We start from the raw sequence: 19937 nt of genomic DNA, 5'->3' as shown, positions 1-19937 counted from the left end.
CTACCGTGGTTCTGAAGGTAATTCGCCGGTGGAGTCTGGGAATGTGGGAGGTCAGGACTCTGCCAAGGAAGCTCCTTGACAAAAGGGTTCTGTTGACCCATTTTCAGAGGCCTCTGGCGCTCAGGGATTGCCCAAGTCGGGATCTTGGGGTGGGTCTGCATCTTTTGAATTCTATCAGGATCCCCTCGAAGGTTTGGGACTTGGCTTGGCGCTGCTTCCATGGGAAACTGTGTGTGATGGACAATCTGAAGTGTAGGAGCTCTGAGGACAGGAACTGTCTTTGGGAGCATTGCGGTACCATGCTTGAAAGCATGGACCACTTCCTGCTTCGTTGTCCCTTTAACACAGAGGTGTACAACAGGGTGGGCGCCTCCATTGGCTGGCCCCGGCTGGCCGGTCTCTCTTATGCGGAATGGGCCTATGGAGCATTCGGGGACCTGGGTGGTCGGGACCGCTGCACCTTATTTCTAGTTAGCGCAGTGGTTAGGTATCACACGTGGAACGCACGGTGCTTAGTATTGACGCAGCGGAAAATCCTCCCAGTGGGCGATATGTTTAGGACCATACTCGGTGACCTGGTGAAGGTGCGTTCTCTGGAGTATGAGAGACTGGGCACACGGAGGGCCGCTCTCCTCTGGAGGGGCTTTTCTTTTAGTGTGCCCTAGTCTGGTCATCTCCTCTCCTGGTGGTGGGCTGCTGCTGACACCATAGATTTTTGTTTTATTGATCAGTAGACAGTGATGTAGGGCTGCAGGCGCCGAACTTGGGCTTTGTCAGTTGTGGTTATTGTATTGTTTGTTTCTGTATATATTGTATATATGGGTTTGGGTGTAGGTGTTATGTTGGGTGGTGGGAAAAGGGGGGAGGTGGGTTCATCTTGTGGGACACTGGTTATTTGGGTGAAAAACTGGCACTGCCTGATCTGGCCTATGGACGTTGGACTGAGGCATGAGGCGCAGGAGCAGCTCTCAGGTCAGTGCCGGGGAGGGACTGGTGGGCTCGAGTGTGGGGGGTTTTGTTTTGTCTTGTATATATTTGTATAGTTAGTATTTATTTTATTTTATTTATTTAAAAAAAAAGAAAAAAGAATGTATATATTAGTTTGAATATAATTTGTCGGTTATTGTTTATTATATTGTTATTTTTTTGTTTGGTAACCGGACCAGATGTCACAGTGTAGATAGTTATTATTGTGTATATATGTATAATATGTGTGTGAGGAGAGAGGGAGCGGCTGGACCAGTTCATTACATTGTTTATTTTCTGGTTATTAATTTTGTTATTATTATTGTTATGTTTTTCATTTTTATAATAAAAGATCTACAGGATGTAACTCAGGATCAGTAATGTAATGTATGTACACAGTGACTGCACCAGCAGAATAGTGAGTGCTGCTCTGGAGTATAATACAGGATGTAACTCAGGATCAGTAATGTAATGTATGTACACAGTGACTGCACCAGCAGAATAGTGAGTGCAGCGCTGGAGTATAATACAGGATGTAACTCAGGATCAGTAATGTAATGTATGTACACAGTGACTGCACCAGCAGAATAGTGAGTGCAGCTCTGGAGTATAATACAGGAGGTAACTCAGGATCAGTAATGTAATGTATGTACACAGTGACTGCACCAGCAGAATAGTGAGTGCAGCTCTGGAGTATAATACAGGATGTAACTCAGGATCAGTAATGTAATGTATGTACACAGTTACTGCAGCAGCAGAATAGTGAGTGCAGCTCTGGAGTATAATACAGGAGGTAACTCAGGATCAGTAATGTAAAGTATGTACACAGTGACTGCACCAGCAGAATAGTGAGTGCAGCTCTGGACTATAATACAGGATGTAACTCAGGATCAGTAATGTAATGTATGTACACAGTGACTGCACCAGCAGAATAGTGAGTGCAGCTCTGGAGTATAATACAGGATGTAACTCAGGATCAGTAATGTAATGTATGTACACAGTGACTGCACCAGCAGAATAGTGAGTGCAGCTCTGGAGTATAATACAGGATGTAACTCAGGATCAGTAATGTAATGTATGTACACAGTGACTGCACCAGCAGAATAGTGAGTGCAGCTCTGGAGTATAATACAGGATGTAACTCAGGATCAGTAATGTAAAGTATGTACACAGTGACTGCACCAGCAGAATAGTGAGTGCAGCTCTGGACTATAACACAGGATGTAACTCAGGATCAGTAATGTAATGTATGTACACAGTGACTGCACCAGCAGAATAGTGAGTGCAGCTCTGGAGTATAATACAGGATGTAACTCAGGATCAGTAATGTAATGTATGTACACAGTGACTGCACCAGCAGAATAGTGAGTGCAGCTCTGGAGTATAATACAGGATGTAACTCAGGATCAGTAATGTAATGTATGTACACAGTGACTCCACCAGCAGAATAGTGAGTGCAGCTCTGGAGTATAATACAGGATGTAACTCAGGATCAGTAATATAATGTATGTACACAGTGACTGCACCAGCAGAATAGTGAGTGCAGCTCTGGAGTATAATACAGGAGGTAACTCAGGATCAGTAATGTAATGTATGTCCACAGTGACTGCACCAGCAGAACAGTGAGTGCAGCTCTGGAGTATAATACAGGAGGTAACTCAGGATCAGTATTGTAATGTATGTACACAGTGACTGCACTAGCAGAATAGTGAGTGCTGCTCTGGAGTATAATACAGGAGGTAACTCAGGATCAGTAATGTAATGTATGTATACAGTGACTGCACCAGCAGAATAGTGAGTGCAGCTCTGAAGTATAATACAGGATGTAAGTCAGGATCAGTAATGTAATGTATGTACACAGTGACTGCACCAGCAGAATAGTGAGTGCAGCTCTGAAGTATAATACAGGATGTAAGTCAGGATCAGTAATGTAATGTATGTACACAGTGACTGCACCAGCAGAATAGTGAGTGCAGCTCTGGAGTATAACACAGGATGTAACTCAGGATCAGTAATGTAATGTATGTACACAGTGACTGCACCAGCAGAATAGTGAGTGCAGCTCTGGAGTATAACACAGGATGTAACTCAGGATCAGTAATGTAATGTATGCACATAGTGACTGCACCAGCAGAATAGTGAGTGCAGCTCTGGAGTATAATACAGGATGTAACTCAGGATCAGTAATGTAATGTATGTACACAGTGACTGCACCAGCAGAATAGTGAGTGCTGCTCTGGAGTATAATACAGGAGAAAACTCAGGATCAGTAATGTAATGTATGTACACAGTGACTGCACCAGCAGAATACTGAGTGCAGCTCTGGAGTATAATACAGGATGTAACTCAGGATCAGTAATGTAATGTATGTACACAGTGACTGCACCAGCAGAATAGTGAGTGCTGCTCTGGAGTATAATACAGGATGTAACTCAGGATCAGTAATGTAATGTATGTACACAGTGACTGCACCAGCAGAATAGTGAGTACAGCTCTGGAGTATAATACAGGATGTAACTCAGGATCAGTAATGTAATGTATGTACACAGTGACTGCACCAGCAGAATAGTGAGTGCAGCTCTGGAGTATAATACAGGAGGTAACTCAGGATCAGTAATGTAATGTATGTACACAGTGACTGCACCAGCAGAATAGTGAGTGCAGCTCTGGAGTATAATACAGGATGTAACTCAGGATCAGTAATGTAATGTATGTACACAGTGACTGCACCAGCAGAATAGTGAGTGCAGCTCTGGAGTATAATGCAGGATGTAACTCAGGATCAGTAATGTAATGTATGTACACAGTGACTGCACCAGCAGAATAGTGAGTGCAGCTCTGGAGTATAATACAGGATGTAACTCAGGATCAGTAATGTAATGTATGTAGACAGTGACTGCACCAGCAGAATAGTGAGTGCAGCTCTGGAGTATAATACAGGATGTAACTCAGGATCAGTAATGTAATGTATGTACACAGTGACTGCATCAGCAGAATAGTGAGTGCAGCTCTGGAGTAAAATACAGGATGTAACTCAGGATCAGTAATGTAATGTATGTACACAGTGACTGCACCAGCAGAATAGTGAGTGCAGCTCTCAAGTATAATACAGGATGTAACTCTGGATCAGTAATGTAATGTATGTACACAGTGACTCCACCAGCAGAATAGTGAGTGCAGCTCTGGAGTATAATACAGGATGTAACTCAGGATCAGTAATGTAATGTATGCACATAGTGACTGCACCAGCAGAATAGTGAGTGCAGCTCTGGGGTATAATACAGGATGTAACTCAGGATCAGTAATGTAATGTATGTGCACAGTGACTGCACCAGCAGAATAGTGAGTGCAGCTCTGGGGTATAATACAGGATGTAACTCAGGATCAGTAATGTAATGTATGTACACAGTGACTGCACCAGCAGAATAGTGAGTGCAGCTCTGGAGTATAATACAGGATGTAACTCAGGATCAGTAATGTAATGTATGTACACAGTGACTGCACCAGCCGTATAGTGAGTGCAGCTCTGGAGTATAATACAGGATGTAACTCAGGATCAGTAATGTAATGTATGTACACAGTGACTGCATCAGCAGAATAGTGAGTGCAGCTCTGGAGTATAATACAGGATGTAACTCAGGATCAGTAATGTAATGTATGTACACAGTGACTGCATCAGCAGAATAGTGAGTGCAGCTGTGGAGTAAAATACATCATGTTATTCGTAATTAGTACAAGATATGTGATGTGTTTTTCAGAGTAACTCTGTTCCTTGTAGTGTGACACTTTCTCGCAGGGTATTATACTCCTGAGTTTTCCCTGCTGGAGTTCTACCGTGTAGGTAACATCTTGCTGTTTATAAACATCTTTTCGCACTTCGCAGTTCACAATGTGATTACATATTGTCATTAGTAAATCATGTAATGATTCCTGTCTAATATTGGAACATGTGAGAATTACAATCCCGATAATTGCGGCTTCACCCATGCATAGAATAGACAAGTTATTCCAAGAAGTATGAGAATATACCCTGCGCCTCTCGTAAAACGCCTTCATCAAGGAGGCGCAGCTGTATCGCCGTTATTTCGCTGCAGTGAGTGTGATCAGGAATCCTCCGCCAGCAGAGTCCCCTCTGATGCATCTGTGTCGTCTTTAAGACTTTAATACAGCGAGAACGACAGCTACAATGTAATTAGTACGGAGGTTTTATGAATGAAGTGCGGAATGAGACGTCTCCTAAATTCTGCTAATTGTACGACAGAGGAGATAAAAAAAGAAGAAGTGCAATCAGTAGAACATTTTAACTACCACGGTGTCAGCCTCAGAAGTGCAAGGAGATGGCGGATAATGAGCCAGCTGCCTACCTGCAACATCAGAGATCAATATATCAAAGGCCAACACGTGGGCCCCTCACTCCGCACCTGGACAGGTTTGTATTCATCGGTGATGTACGTGGCAATTAGCCATTCATCAAAGCCGAGTATCCTGGAGAACAATGCTGAGCCATAAACCCAAGAACCCTCTCATGTGACAGCTAAAAATGGGCCAAACCATGTGCAATACAAACAGTCTATGATATATGTGAAGACCTGGGGTCTTCCGTGGGTGTAATACTACTCAGACAACACAGAGTGAGGGTAAAGCAGCGTGGCAATATTTTATTGACCCACCAAACGGACGATGAACAGATAATACTGTCCCAGTAAATACCTAAGATGGTACAATATTACATAGTCTCACCATTCCCCACAGAGAGGAGGTAGCGGTAAGCTTAGGAAGCTGACAGTCTATCGAGGTATAAGGTCAGGAGACGCGAGGGTCCCACTTTGGCCTCTCTGAGAGTTTCCATGGGGCCAGATGACCAGCAGCTCCCAATCTGGCTTCTTCGAACGTCTCCATGGGTTCCAGGCGACCAGAGGGTCCCCCCTGGCAACCCCAAACAATATATCCATGGGGCCAGTTGACCTCATTGTTCCAACCTGGTTTCCCCAAATGTATCCATGAGTTCTCTGATGGTCAATGGAACAGATCTGCATCCTTCCAGTCAGTACCCTTAGGCTGGAAATCTGTAGAATCCAAATCTGTGTCTCTCTGGATGGAACCATGCTATCCATCTGCTGTCCTGAAGAATGTCTCTCTGATTTTCCTTGATTCTCTTTGCATCAGGACAGAAAACTCTTTTTATATTTTCCTATGTGGCTAAGGTCATCGGTCACAGGTCGGGGGGGGGGGGGGGGGTGATGTTCAGCGCTCATGTCTCATTATTTGAGCCAATCCCCCTGCTCTTGCAAATAAACTAGCTGGCTTAGTAGAATATGCCACTAGCATAGTAACAAACATCATTGTTCCCAAACACTGAGTAACTGTGCTTCTTGACCAGCCAAAGATACACATACATTCAAAAGTCAAGAAAGATAATAGTGTATTTCTCCTGTATTTCTCTAAACATCTGGCTGATTAAGATTAGAAGCTGTGTTGTCACAATATATTAAATGCAATTTAAATGAGGACCCCCTAAGGGTTTAGTGCAAGAGATGAGTATGGCATGGCACCCACTAAAATGTATGGAGGACCATGGAATGCAAGAGTTCTGTAGAGCTGGAAATGCTCTCCCTAAAAATTTGCCAATCTGCTTAAGGATGGTTTAGGGGGTCCAAATTGGCTCCACATGACATACAGTACATATATTCTGCTAGGTCAGATAGTCAGGAGATATGTGTTAATGTATCAGTCAGAGATTCACAGAAATGAAAAGTCACAAATTTAGTACAATTGAGGTCGGGTGTCCACAGATTCGATCCCTAGGCACTTAATTTCCAGTCCTAAACATCGGACACTGTTTCTTGAGTCTGTACATAACCAGAAAATTGTGGGAAGCTGTCCTCCTAGAAAGGCTTCTTCAGACAGACTTGGCTCCAGTCACTCCATCTAGCAGATCCCATTGGCCTTCATCCTTTATCCCCTATACATGGATGTAGACTTAAAATGGGGCCCTCTGGGTTGTATCCACAGAGTAGCTGCTGGCTGGATGAGCGCGCCTTAGGCAAAAGTAGTCTTACACAACCAGATCAATAACTGGAGAAACAGAACCAAGGACAAAATGAGGAGGCAATATAGTCTGAGGACTAGCCAGGGTGATCAGTCAGTTTGGTCTGAAGGGCCAAGGTTATTTGGGTGGATCGTAGGGGAATATTTAGTTAGGGTACAAGATTAGGATACATAACATGAAAAACACAAGTGTCCAGGTGGTAATCCAGACACAATATCTTGCAATTCTCAGAGGTACCCTAGGAGTTTAAATAGGGCGTGGTACAGCCCCATTAGACACAGCAGGGAGCTGATAACATTACTGGAAGGCGCTGTGGAATCTGTCACTATATAAATAAATGGAAGCTTTGACCTTGTGGGGAACTAATTCACTGGAAGACAGGGACTAGGACACTAAAACACTGGACACAGACACTGATTCACAAGCCCCTTGAGCAATAGTCATTGGGGTCAATAAAAAAAGGTCAACGAAATATTGCAAACAAGGCTTTGAAGCATTAAACCACTAGTTCTCACACACGGTAACAATAAAATCCTGATTACCAAGAATTATGGTACTAGATGACTGAGGCTCTAAACATTGGACAATCCAGACCTCCTGGGAAATCACTTTCAAGGTACGGCTGCATTAATCTCTGGATCCTAACTAACCCATTTAGAATGAGTAGTAAGGTATTGTGACACTAACCACTGGAAACCAAATATCCATAACTAATGGTCACCAGAGTCTGGGGGACGCGAAGCTACTTGAATTTAGAGATTTTAGCAGTAAAGTGCTAGATATGAAATAAAAGGTTTTTAGCTATGGTCTGATAGTACAAATCCACTAAACAGGGCAGTAAAGATAATAAATGTACCAGTGACTAGATTCTTAAGTCACTGAACACTAGAGACAAAGTGCCCTCTCTAAAATAAAAAAACGAAATAAAAGTGCATCTCACTAAATTAGAATATCATCAAAAAGTTAATTTATTTCAGTTCTTCAATACAAAAAGTGAAACTCCTATATTATATAGAGTCATTACACACAGAGGGATCTATTTCACGTGTTTATTTCTGTTAATGTTGATGGTTGTGGCTTACAGCCAATGAAAACACAAAAGTCATTATCTCAGTAAATTAGAATAATTAACAAAAAACACCTGCAAAGGCTTCCTAAGCATTTAAAAAGGTCCCTTAGTCTGTTTCAGTAGGCTCCACAATCATGGGGAAGACTGTTGACTTGACAGATATCCAGAAGGCAGTCATTGACACACTCCACAAGGTCCCAGAGTCTGGAGGAAGAGTGGAGAGGCCACAATCCAAGCTGCTTGAGGTCTAGTGTGACGTTTCCACAATCAGTGATGGTTTGGGGGGCCATGTCATCTGCTTGTGGAGGTCCACTGTGTTTTATCAAGACCAAAGTCAGCGCCGCCGTCTACCAGGACATTTTACAGCACTTCACGCTTCCCTCTGACGACAAGCTTTTTGGAGATGGAAATGTCATTCTCCAGCAGGACTTGGCCCCTGTCCACACGGCCAAAAGTACCAATACCTGGTTTACACACAACAGTATCACTGTGCTTGATTGGCAGCAAACTCGCCTGACCTTAACCCCATAGAGAATCTATTATAGAGAATCTATGGGGTATTGTCAAGAGAAAGATGAGAGACACCAGACCCAACAATGCAGACTGTTACGGATCCGGGTGGTGGAACCTCTGTGCTGCGGTGCAAGAAGGGACCAGAGGGGCATGACTAAGTATCTACTCGGCCTGACTAGGGTCGCACGGCGGCTCAGTTGACTCCGTGAACCAGGGAGGGACCGAGCAGAGGGACCAGGTGCCACTCTGGGACTGACCTTGTATGAGAGCAGGTAACTCACATGGGTCAGAAGGCAGGAACTGACCGGTACAGCGGAAGAGCACGGCAGGCAGGCTGACGGGTGGTCCAGGTAGTCAGGCAGGCTGATTCGGCTGATAGCCAGACAGGTGCTCCGGGTAGGCAAGCTGGCAGGCACAACAGATAACAGGCAGGTGCTTCCAGGTAAGCAGGCAGGTGGGCACGGCAGGTAAAGGCAGGCAAGCGGGCACGGCAGGTAACAGGCAGGTGCTTCCAGGTAAGCAGGCTGGCGGGCACGGCAGGTAACAGGCAGGTGCTTCCAGGTAAGCAGGCTGGCAGGCACGGCAGGTAACAGGCAGGTGCTTTCAGGTAAGCAGGCTGGCGGGCACGGCAGGTAACAGGCAGGTGCTTCCAGGTAAGCAGGCTGGCAGGTACGGCAGGTAACAGGCAGGTGCTTTCAGGTAAGCAGGCGGGCAGAGCCCATAGACAGACTGGTGGACTGGACTGAAGGCAGACTGTCGGGCTGGAAAGTAGTCGGGCTGGCGGACTGGACTGAAGATCAGACTGGCGGACAAGACTTGCAGAGGACCTGAGGGCTGAAGCAAAGTAAGAATCACAGAGCAACAACCTTGCAGGGGCACCTCCATATTGGAGGAGGTGCCTTTTATAGAGAAAGTCCTCCGGCCATTGGCCGGGGACTTTTTAGGACTGCGCGCGTGGCCCCTTTAAGAGAGAGGGAGCGCGCGCACACCCTAAGCACAGTCCAGGGAAGCTGCGCGCACCAGCAGCAGCAGCAGGGAGGCTGGAAGACGCCGGAGCAGGTCCGCAGCGGTAAGGGGGATGGCGTCTCTGCCTGGCAGGGGGCAGAGACTCCGACGCTACACAGACGAGCTGAAGGATGCTATCAAAGCAACCTGGGCTTCCATAGCACCTCAGAAGTGCCACAGGCTGATCGCCTCCATGCCACATTGCCGCATTGATGCAGTAATTGATGCAAAAGGAGCCCGACCAAGTATTGAGGGCATTTACTGATCATACATTTCAGTAGGCCAACATTTCGGATTTTAAAAACATTTTTCAAGCTGTTGTTATAAAGTATTCTAATTTACTGAGATAATGACTTTTGTGTTCTCATTGGCTGTAAGCCATAATCATCAACATTAACAGAAATAAACACGTGAAATAGATCACCCTGTGTGTAATGACTCTATATAATAGATCCCTCTGTGTGTAATGACTCTATATAATAGATCCCTCTGCGTGTAATGACTCTATATAATAGATCCCTCTGTGTGTAATGACTCTATATAATAGATCCCTCTGTGTGTAATGACTCTATATAATAGATCCCTCTGTGTGTAATGACTCTATGTAATAGATCCCTCTGTGTGTAATGACTCTATATAATAGATCCCTCTGTGTGTAATGACTCTATATAATAGATCCCTCTGTGTGTAATGACTCTATATAATAGATCCCTCTGTGTGTAATGACTCTATATAATAGATCCCTCTGTGTGTAATGACTCTATATAATAGATCCCTCTGTGTGTAATGACTCTATATAATAGATCCCTCTGTGTGTAATGACTCTATATAATAGATCCCTCTGTGTGTAATGACTCTATATAATATAGGAGTTTCACTTTTTGCATTGAAGAACTGAAATAAATAAACTTTTTGATGATATTCTAATTTAGTGAGAAGCACCTGTATATACTCACCTACACCTGTGCTGTTCCAGTAGTGTCGGCTCCTGGTCTGCTTGTTGGCTTGTGGTATTTTAATGTTACGTGAGCATTACAGCCAATGAGCAGCCACTATTGAGCTGCAGCTGTGCTCTGACTTCCCTCAGATGAGTGTCGGATGAAGAAGTGAGAGCAGTGGACAACTATGATATGCAGAAGTAGTGCTGTTGCTTCAAAATCATCCAGCAACTATAAGAGTTAACACAGTCATAAGAGACAGGAAGTTTTGTGCTCCAGAAGCATCCAGCAACTACAGGGGTTAACACAATCACAGGAGAAGAGAGTGTTTTAGCAGAGCCCCAGGCTGTCTGGCTGGAGCCGAAGAGAAAGGTGGCTTATGATCTGTATCTCACAGAATAGGGAAGCTAAACAAAGGTCAGTTAGACTCCCTGAGCTAACAGTGTGGAGTATTCTTGGCCAGGAAGATAAGGACTGGAAGGAAGCCTGTCATAGGGATCATCTCCCTCATCACACCCTTCCCCCCTCCATCTCCATGCAGGATAAAAAATGCTGTGTACTATTGAGTCCTTGTGAAGGAAAAGCCTATGGTTGTGCATGCATTAAAACTGTGCTGTACAGTGCTACCGGATAATAGACTGTGTACTGATATGCTGCAAATGAGACTGTACTGTTATTACTGGAGCCTGTTGCTCAAAGAGACATTTGCATTGCACTGGCCGTGCCTCATTAAATGTTACTGTTCTATCGTTTATGAAGACTCTTGTCAGATGTGTCTGGTCAGCAACTGAATCTATCGTGTGCCTGAGAGAAGCTGCAGCCTATGGTCGCCCTGAGTAACGGTTCCCCCAGGATTCCAACGAATTCATGTAACCGGTCTCGCCCCTATCTGAACTTAGGTGGCGTGCGAGTAACACAACCCCATTATCTATAGGTCATTATATATTGTAGACATTGGGAACTGGAAACTAAACACAACAGTCACTAACTACTGACCACCTATAGCACTAGTAAGACTGAATATACTATATCATGGAGTAACAGGGACTAGGACCTTAAAACAGTGGACAAAGTAACCACAGCCCTTATCTTTTGGAGTATTAATCGATTGGACACAAATAACTAGAATCTTTGAAAAGCTTTATTTTTTTTTTCAACCGAATTGTGTGTAAATGTTTCACAGCAGTAATATTAGTCACTTACCATGGTACTGATTGTAGCTAACATGCTTTTGTAATCCAGTCTCACATGTAGTCCCGTGGCCATGCTCCTGTTTATGTGGTGTGACATTCTCTGATCATGTGATTATCTCCTCTTTCCATCCCTATTTCACATTCTTTTTTCTCCCTGACTTTTCTCTTCCCTCCTTGTCTTTGCAGGGATCATGTTTCACATTCTGGGCAGCAGATAGTTCAGATGTAGTAAGAAGCTGAATGCAGAGCAAACAGTAAGTAATTACAACACTACCTTACAAATAATGGGGAGCACAGGCAATTGTAAATACATACAATGTCTGAAAAAGGGAAAACAATCATGGGAACTGAAGTCCTTCACCTTGGTAATCCCAATTATGGCAAATCCCTGGCTGCATAAAAACAAGTGACTCGCCCCCAGGACTGTGGGGTACTCGGCAGCCGGACCTTATGGCTGCTTTTGGGCGGAAATCACGGTGGCTGGCCCGGTCCATGACCCAGGGCGGTCAGTGCAAAAAGGAGGATATATTTATAGGGGATTTGTCGTGACGTCACCTGTGGTGTCTGGTGAGGATCACCAGCGTTGCAACAGTCCTCTGAGGCAGATGGTAGGGCAGCTTGTGATGGAATGGCTCCCCACAGATGGAGCGGGCCTTAGGGCAGCGTGGGGGAAGTATTGGATGGTGGTGCAGGGGAGAGATGGCAGGACGGTCCCGGAGGAAGGACGGACACTCACACGGGGGTAAGCTTCAGTACCTTTACCGGTGATGCTGCTGGCACGGTCCAGGGTACTCCAGGTGAAGTGCGCACTTCTGGACTCTCCCCAGTGAGCGGGTATAGGGCCTCCTGATCCGTAGCTTATTTCTCTAAGCTTCTGGCCTGCCTGGAGCTGGGCCTAGCTTGGTTACTCTCTCTCTCTGCACCTGCTGATCTGGTGGTAGGGCCTTCTCTTTGGAGATCACTCTCCCTGGACGCTGGGACCTCCGTGACTCCTAGCCCTGGTACTTTAGTCAGTGTTTGGTGAACCTGGGACCTGTAGTTCAGGGGTTCCGGTGGTTCCTACTGGGTATAAGGAGTCCCTGTAGGCGTGGACCCAGTGTCTGGTATATAAATCGGGGTGAGCTTACTATGCTCCTCTGCCCCCTTAGCTCCACTCTCCTTTTCCTCTCGCCTTCGGCCACACTCGGGGCCCTCACTACTTGGCAGCTGGCGTGCTGCGTCTTCACCGCTCTCTGAGCGTCGGCACGCTCTCTGCTCACTCAGAGCTGTGTTCCTCTCTGAACACTGACTGAGACTAATCTTAACTGTGGACTGAGCTGCCTGGCTCCACCCTCCCTATATATGTCCCTAACGGGCTCCCTCTGCTGGCCTGAGGTGGAAGGTGGAGGTGTGTGAATGTGTGAGGGCCTTTTGTGGAGAAGTCCATCCATGCACCCTTCTGGGTTCTGTGGCACCAATGCGCAGCAGGGCGCCACACAAGTATTTAGGTGTCCGAAGATAATGGAAATGAAAAATAATGACATTTAAGTTATTAAGCCCATCCAGGAAAATCCATTTAACTACAGTAGGTCAACAGAAAGGGGGGACACTTAACCACTAGACACCAGGGACCCTATTCCTTCACTACAGGTCACCAGAGTTATAAGAGATAGTTAATTAAATTTAAAATTTCTAGTGGCTTAACGAGGACCTTTCATAAATTTTCGCAAATGTGATGCTGTCCAATCATAAAACGGTGCTGTCTCATGGGACGAAAAAAGTAGACGCCCGCAGAGGTGACCGAAAATGAAATGCCCAGAGAGAAGGTCAGAACTGTGCCAGTGTGATAATTACCCATCCTCGGTCCACAGCTGCTCTCACAATGCTCCTCACGCTTCCAACTGTGATGCTGCTGTCCCCACCTCTCTAGGGACTTTCCTAAGAAGAAGTGCCAGGAGGGTGGCAGTGTGAGTGTACACTCTGATGTGACCACACTGACAACACCTCCCTCCTGGCATTTCCTGTTAGAACACTGGTGGGAGAGGAGGCGGACAGCAGCATCAAAGTGTCGGAGCAGCTGGAAGTGTGAGGAGCGACACAGGAGCAGCTGAGGACCAAGGATGGGTAACTTTCACTCTGGCACAGTTTGGACTTTCTATATGGGCATTTCATTTCAGCTACCTCTGTGGGCATCCACTTTTTCCTCCCAGTGATGCTGCCTTTTAATGACTGGACAGCATCATACAGGGTGGGCCATTTATATGGATATACCTAAATTAAATGGGAATGGTTGGTGATATCAACTTCCTGTTTGTGGCACATTAGTATATGGGAGGGGGAAAACGTTTCCAGATGGGTGGTGACCATGGCGGCCATTTTGAAGTCGGCCATTTTGGATCCAGCTTTATTTTTTTCAATCGGAAGAGGGTCATGTGACACATCAAACTTATTGAGAATTTCATAAGAAAAACAATGGTGTGCTTGGTTTTAACGTAACTTTATTCTTTCATGAGTTTTTTACAAGTTTATGACCACTTATAAAATGTGTTCAAAGTGCTGCCCATTGTGTTGGATTGTCAATGCAAACCTCTTCTCCCACTCTTGACACACTGATGGCAACACTGCAGGCTTCCGGCATCCTTTGTTTCAGATGCTGCACCTCCTCTTTATAGGGTTAGTCCTGATGTCAACTGCTATCAACTATTCAGCAGATAACTTGTGGATCTAAAAGGGTCTGAACTTTGGGACTCCCATATATTCCAAAAAGGGGGCTCTGAAATGCCATGTTGGAAAGGAGCTTCTGCATGCTGTCGTGACATTCATGCTCTGTAGGACTTCTGGAGATAGCCAAGTGCAGCACTCAGCTTTTTCTGGCATTCCCTTGGGCCATTTCAGTGCCCTGTACTCGGTATCTGTGTGGTCCCAAAGGTTGGTCTCTCACTGATCTAATACCCTTTGGATAGGTGACAAGTGCAGACATAGTATTCATGCAACCTGTGCAACCACATAAAGACCCAAAAGGTAAGGGGGTCAATGCTACTTCCAAAGTTGTCGGAATTATGCATTATGATGAGCTGTCGTATTGCAAAGGATCCAAATATTGTTCTTCCACGTAGAGCCCTCTCCTGACTGTGTCCGTTCCTGAAGTGATAACCTTTAATGTTGGGAATGGCCCTTCAAACCCCTGAGGAACAACGGCCAATAATTCACTGCACACTTGGAAGTGATCTAGAACCACTGCCGATCTAGAACGCTTTGATTTAAAAAGCTGGAAGTAGTGGAGAAGCCTTGTTACATTTGTAATATTTGATGGCCCTAAGAATGACTTGTCTCTTGTCACCATCGTCCAACAGATTCCTAGTTACTAGTGTTGAGCGAGTATGTTCTATTGACCCTTTCGCCGAGCATGCTCGGGCCGAGCTCCGAGTATTTACAGCTGCTCGGGTGTTATGGTTGAATCGCTCCCGTGTGCATGATTTGCGACTGTTTGACAGTTTTATTACATGTGAGAAATGTCTATTTCTTACACATTCCTCACATGTAATAAAGCTGTCAAGCAGTTGCAAATCATGCACACGGGAGCGATTCAACCAGATCACCGAGCAGCTGTAAATACTCGGAGCTCGTCCCGAGCATACTCGGAACAGAACATACTCGCTCAACCCTACTAGTTACCTACCCTTTCCTTAAGGCAGCGGAGGAAACTTTCTGTAACGTTCCAGGCAGGAGGCGTCAGACAGGACGGGCATTGAAGCTGGAGAATGCTACAACGTTTTGTAGCTCTGCTTCCTACACCGAGTTCAAATGTAACTATTCTCTGCTAGATTACAGCAGCAAAGGATTATGTAAATCTGGCATATAGAGAGAAGCAGCCTTTTTTCCGAGATAGACACGGCAGTCAGGCATGAATCAAAGGCTTTGAGAGGATAAATCTCTACATGGATCCAGGGGAAAGACTTGTAAAAAGACAAACCGAATTGCAAATTTCCTCTGAAACGTCGAGCAGTTCCGAGTCAGTCCAGCAAAATTCAGTATTTATCTATGCTCCAGGTATGAGCCGATGAGCTGACAAGTCTACAAAGTATCCGACACACTTTGACTCATTGGTTTCCCCAACAAAGGACGAGGCCGGCCGTAGATTAGAATGGCTGCTTTTGGGTGCAGTAGCCGAAAATGAAAAAAAAAAGATCTTACTTCCTTTAAAATCTATTCTGGTGAAGTGAATGGGTTTTCTCTTGAGAGCTCAGGTGTTTGAAGCAGATAGCGAGATTAACAAAGAGCCACCGCATGTCAAAGTGATGTAAAGCTCCTGAACATGTCTCGTGTAACATTGACGAAAATCCTTTCTTGTTCTGGCGCCATTTCTCTCTTTCTCCCTCAATTTACTCAGGCGACGCAGGAAGAGAGTTTTACTTTTTAGAATAGTATATGGTATAAGTTGGTATTTCCCCATCCTGTATTATCCTTGCTCGTCTCCCACGTCATATGCGGTGGAATAATCCCGGCAGTCAATTTATATAATTAAGAGCAATTAAATTGTAATTGCAGATATTATATAATTAATGTAAATTTTTTACTGCGGAGATCAGCGGTTAATGCCACTCCACTTTATACCATAATTACAACATAAAGCGAGAAGAAAAATTTAGAGGTACAACAAACGATAATGTAGACTTTACAATAAAATCTAAGTGATATATTAGGAGAGTTCCCTGATCACTTGATCGCAGCAAGTCTGACTCCCTGTTAGCTGCTCCATCCACTGTAAACAGTCACCCGCTCTGGCTCCTAGAAGTGGACCCCTCCATAATGTCTATGTGCCCTTTCCACTATCCCAATATAAGACTTTGAAATTGTCATGAGGAAATCTGACAAAAATATGAATTTTGCCAGGAAATTCAATTTGCATCAAATTTATTCGATGCGACTCAAATGTAGAGTATGTGCATCATTAATGTTCTGGGGTCTCTCCAAACTGAAGAGTGTAATAGATGTACAATGAGAAAAAAAATTGATAGTCACCCGGCCCTCATCTGTTGTACTGAGCAGCTCTGGTCCTATCATTTTCTTTGGTCACTGGTGCAGTCGGCATTGGGCCATCTTCAGCGTGGTCCAGTGCACTGCATTTTCAGCTTCTACTAGCACCCAGCATCTTGTTCGTCTCCTGCGCTGACTAGGCCATGACATTATGCTGTCGCATGCAGTGTGTCGCAACATCATGGCCTAATCAGCAAAGATGCCAGGTGCTGGAAGGTGCTGAAGATGGCCCAATGAAGACCAAACTGGTCACTAGGCCAAAAAACATAGGTGCTGTCTTTGCCAGGTACAGGAAGGCACTGAAAATAACCTAGTGAAGACCACACCGGTGACTGGGCAAAAAAACACACACAGGTGAGGTCTGGCTTGCTGAGTATTATTTTTTTTTCAATTTTTAAAACCCTTCCCAGGCTTCTTGAATCCAACCAAACGCCTTCTGGCTGGCTGGCTGCCATTTAGTTGGCTTTGTACAAATGAAATTGCAAAAATTTTTAGTTTTTTGTTGAATCTGATTAATTTGCTAAATTAGAGGTGAATTCAAAGTGGTTCACTCAGCTCTTCTCACAATCCTTTCTAAGTAATTTAAAAAAAATTATGATTTAAAGGGGATGTCCACTTTAGATATTCCTTTTGTCGTTAGATTATTCTGATATTCAGCTGATCACTGGATTTAACACTACGGTATCAACTGCAAATTTTGTCGGCAAAATTGCTGCTCGGCAGCAACTGTTCAGTATCCTTGCTTTGCCATTGCAAGGAAGATTAAGAATTACACAGGGTTCTTTGTAATCAATGCCCTGTCTGTGTAATGCGTGGGTGTGTCCTCCAGAGTGGAAACGACCTTCTTTGTGGCTGCTCAAGATAATAGATGAGGGTCTAGAAAGAGCGACCTCTCCTTATTATCTGAAAGTGACAATGGCCTTTCCAAAACGTTAACTCCCCCGAGGAGCAGCGGTAGTAGAAATTGTCCATCAAATGTTGACACTTCTTCTTGTGGATCCTTATATTTATGGATGTCATGGACTGCTTATTTCTTAAGACCCTAGGATCGCTCTCCAGAAGTATTTTTAATATTCTCAACAATTATGTTGGTCAGTGTAAAGTGTGAGCCCAGCCAAAATTTTTCTCTCCATACTTTTCTCAAGCATGGATTAACCCGAACAGAGTAATAGAAGGAAGGAAATAATTAGTATTTAAGATTTAGACCAATTCTTGCTTCTTAATCATCATATATCTTAAAGTAACGTTTTGCAAAAATAACAATTTTACTTGTAATTCCCAGCTAGACCTCACGGAGCGCTGTGGAATGAAAACAGCAATTATTTAATACATTGTAATACTAGGGCCAGCTGCACAGAAATTACACAGATAGTGTACATTGTACAACAGCAGATGTGAAGAAGATTAATGCAGGGAAGCTTAGTATAGGGAAAGAGAGAGACAGGACAGAAAGCCGGCAGCAGTGATTGATCGCAGTGATTATGGGGCTGCTGCTGCAGTTCAATTACACTGGTTTTTTTTCATTCTTCATGCAGGAGCATGCCAATATTGCTAAAATAAAAATCTATTAATCTAACTTAGTGTCTGCCAGACAAAGTGTGCGTGTCACAAACTACTGTTCTTAGTTTTTGCTCAACTGTTAATATATTAATCTAATTTAACATATATACACACACACATATATATATATATATATATATATATATATATATATATATATATATATATATATATAATGCACTATTGCTTGGTGCCAATTCCCAAACAGGGATAATTTTTGGACCATCAAAAAGCCACATTTTTCCTGTATTTCACCTGCACATTAACACCGGCACGGAAGGCGTCTGCTTACAAAAAGAGATCATTTTTGGATAATTTGACATTTTAAAAATAGGTCTGTGGATAAACCAGCTATTGGTCACTACCGGTTATTTTCTGTTTACCCACAATTACTATGATTGTGTAAAATAGCTAAAAATAGGTTGGATACAGTCCTAGGAGACCTCAGAGTGTTGCACACGTCTCTTCAGGATATTTGGAGCTTTGCAGGACTTTCAATTTGTGGTGAATCAAATTTTTGGAAAAAAATTCACTGTAGCTTGCAAATTCAAATTTTCAAAAGATTTATTTATCTCCACTTACTCCCTTTTCCAATTTATTAGAGCTGGGAAATGGGGTCTGCTGCAGTTAAAAGCAGGACAGAAGATCTCAGACCCTTACCGTATATATTATGGAGCATGTGGCTTCTATGTTGGAGTTTTTTGGTTACAGTCAGTCGGGCTTTGGATAAAATTTAGTGCAATGCTAAGGGTAGTCATCAGCTGGACATTGCAGAGCTAATAGGATGCAGGACTGATGCGTGGTCAGGAATCAGGATGAGCCAGGGGTCAGGATCAGTACTGAAGAAGTAATACTTCCAGGCATGGTATCCAGTAGGTAAGGCTGAAGAGATGTTAAGAAATGGCACAGGTCAAGTCCCTGCAACCAAAGAAGCAAGGCAGGAGGAAGAAGTCCGGAATAGACCGAAGTCTTACACAGGCAAAAAAATCTAGAAATAGATCAGGCAGAGACTGAACAGACAATGGACCAGAATTAATACCGATGCTGCTAAAACGCCCCCAGCAATACAGGAGCTTTTCTTCCAGTTATCACACCCTTTACCAGCTGTGGTGGATCAGCTTACTCGGCTGCTCATAGAGGTAGACACAGGAATGCTGTCTGTTTAAATTTTCCACTGGTTTATTGAGGTACAGCATAAACCAGGGCAGGGTTAGCAACATAAACAGGGCCTTTCTGGCCTAATGGGAAAACAAAACAAAAACAAATGGCACAGTCTGGGGAGAGGGGATCCGCGGGGATCCGCCCTCTCAGGAAACAAACATAAAAAAAAGGTTCAACTTTCCTTATGCTCAACACAACTCTGGAGCTACCATCTCCAGGCACGCGCACCACTGAATAAGCCAGAAAGCTATGCATTTAACCTCTGGTCTCCACCCAGGGGTGGAGATATAGTGAAAAGCCTCCCACCCACACTCTAAACATGGCCGATTAACCCCTCTCAGCACTTAGTGTGCTCTTGCATTTTTCTAGGTTCATATCACTGAGGCTAATAACCTTAGTGATACATATCTCCCCTCCCATACTTTGCCAGTGACTTTGTCACACAGTGAGAAAGGATTTGAGTTTTC

Source organism: Phyllobates terribilis, unplaced genomic scaffold, assembly GCF_046119375.1.
Source record: "Phyllobates terribilis strain yellow unplaced genomic scaffold, ASM4611937v1 Scaffold_3__8_contigs__length_932513732, whole genome shotgun sequence".
Taxonomy (NCBI): domain Eukaryota; kingdom Metazoa; phylum Chordata; class Amphibia; order Anura; family Dendrobatidae; genus Phyllobates; species Phyllobates terribilis.
Note: the sequence above shows the minus strand (reverse complement) of the source record.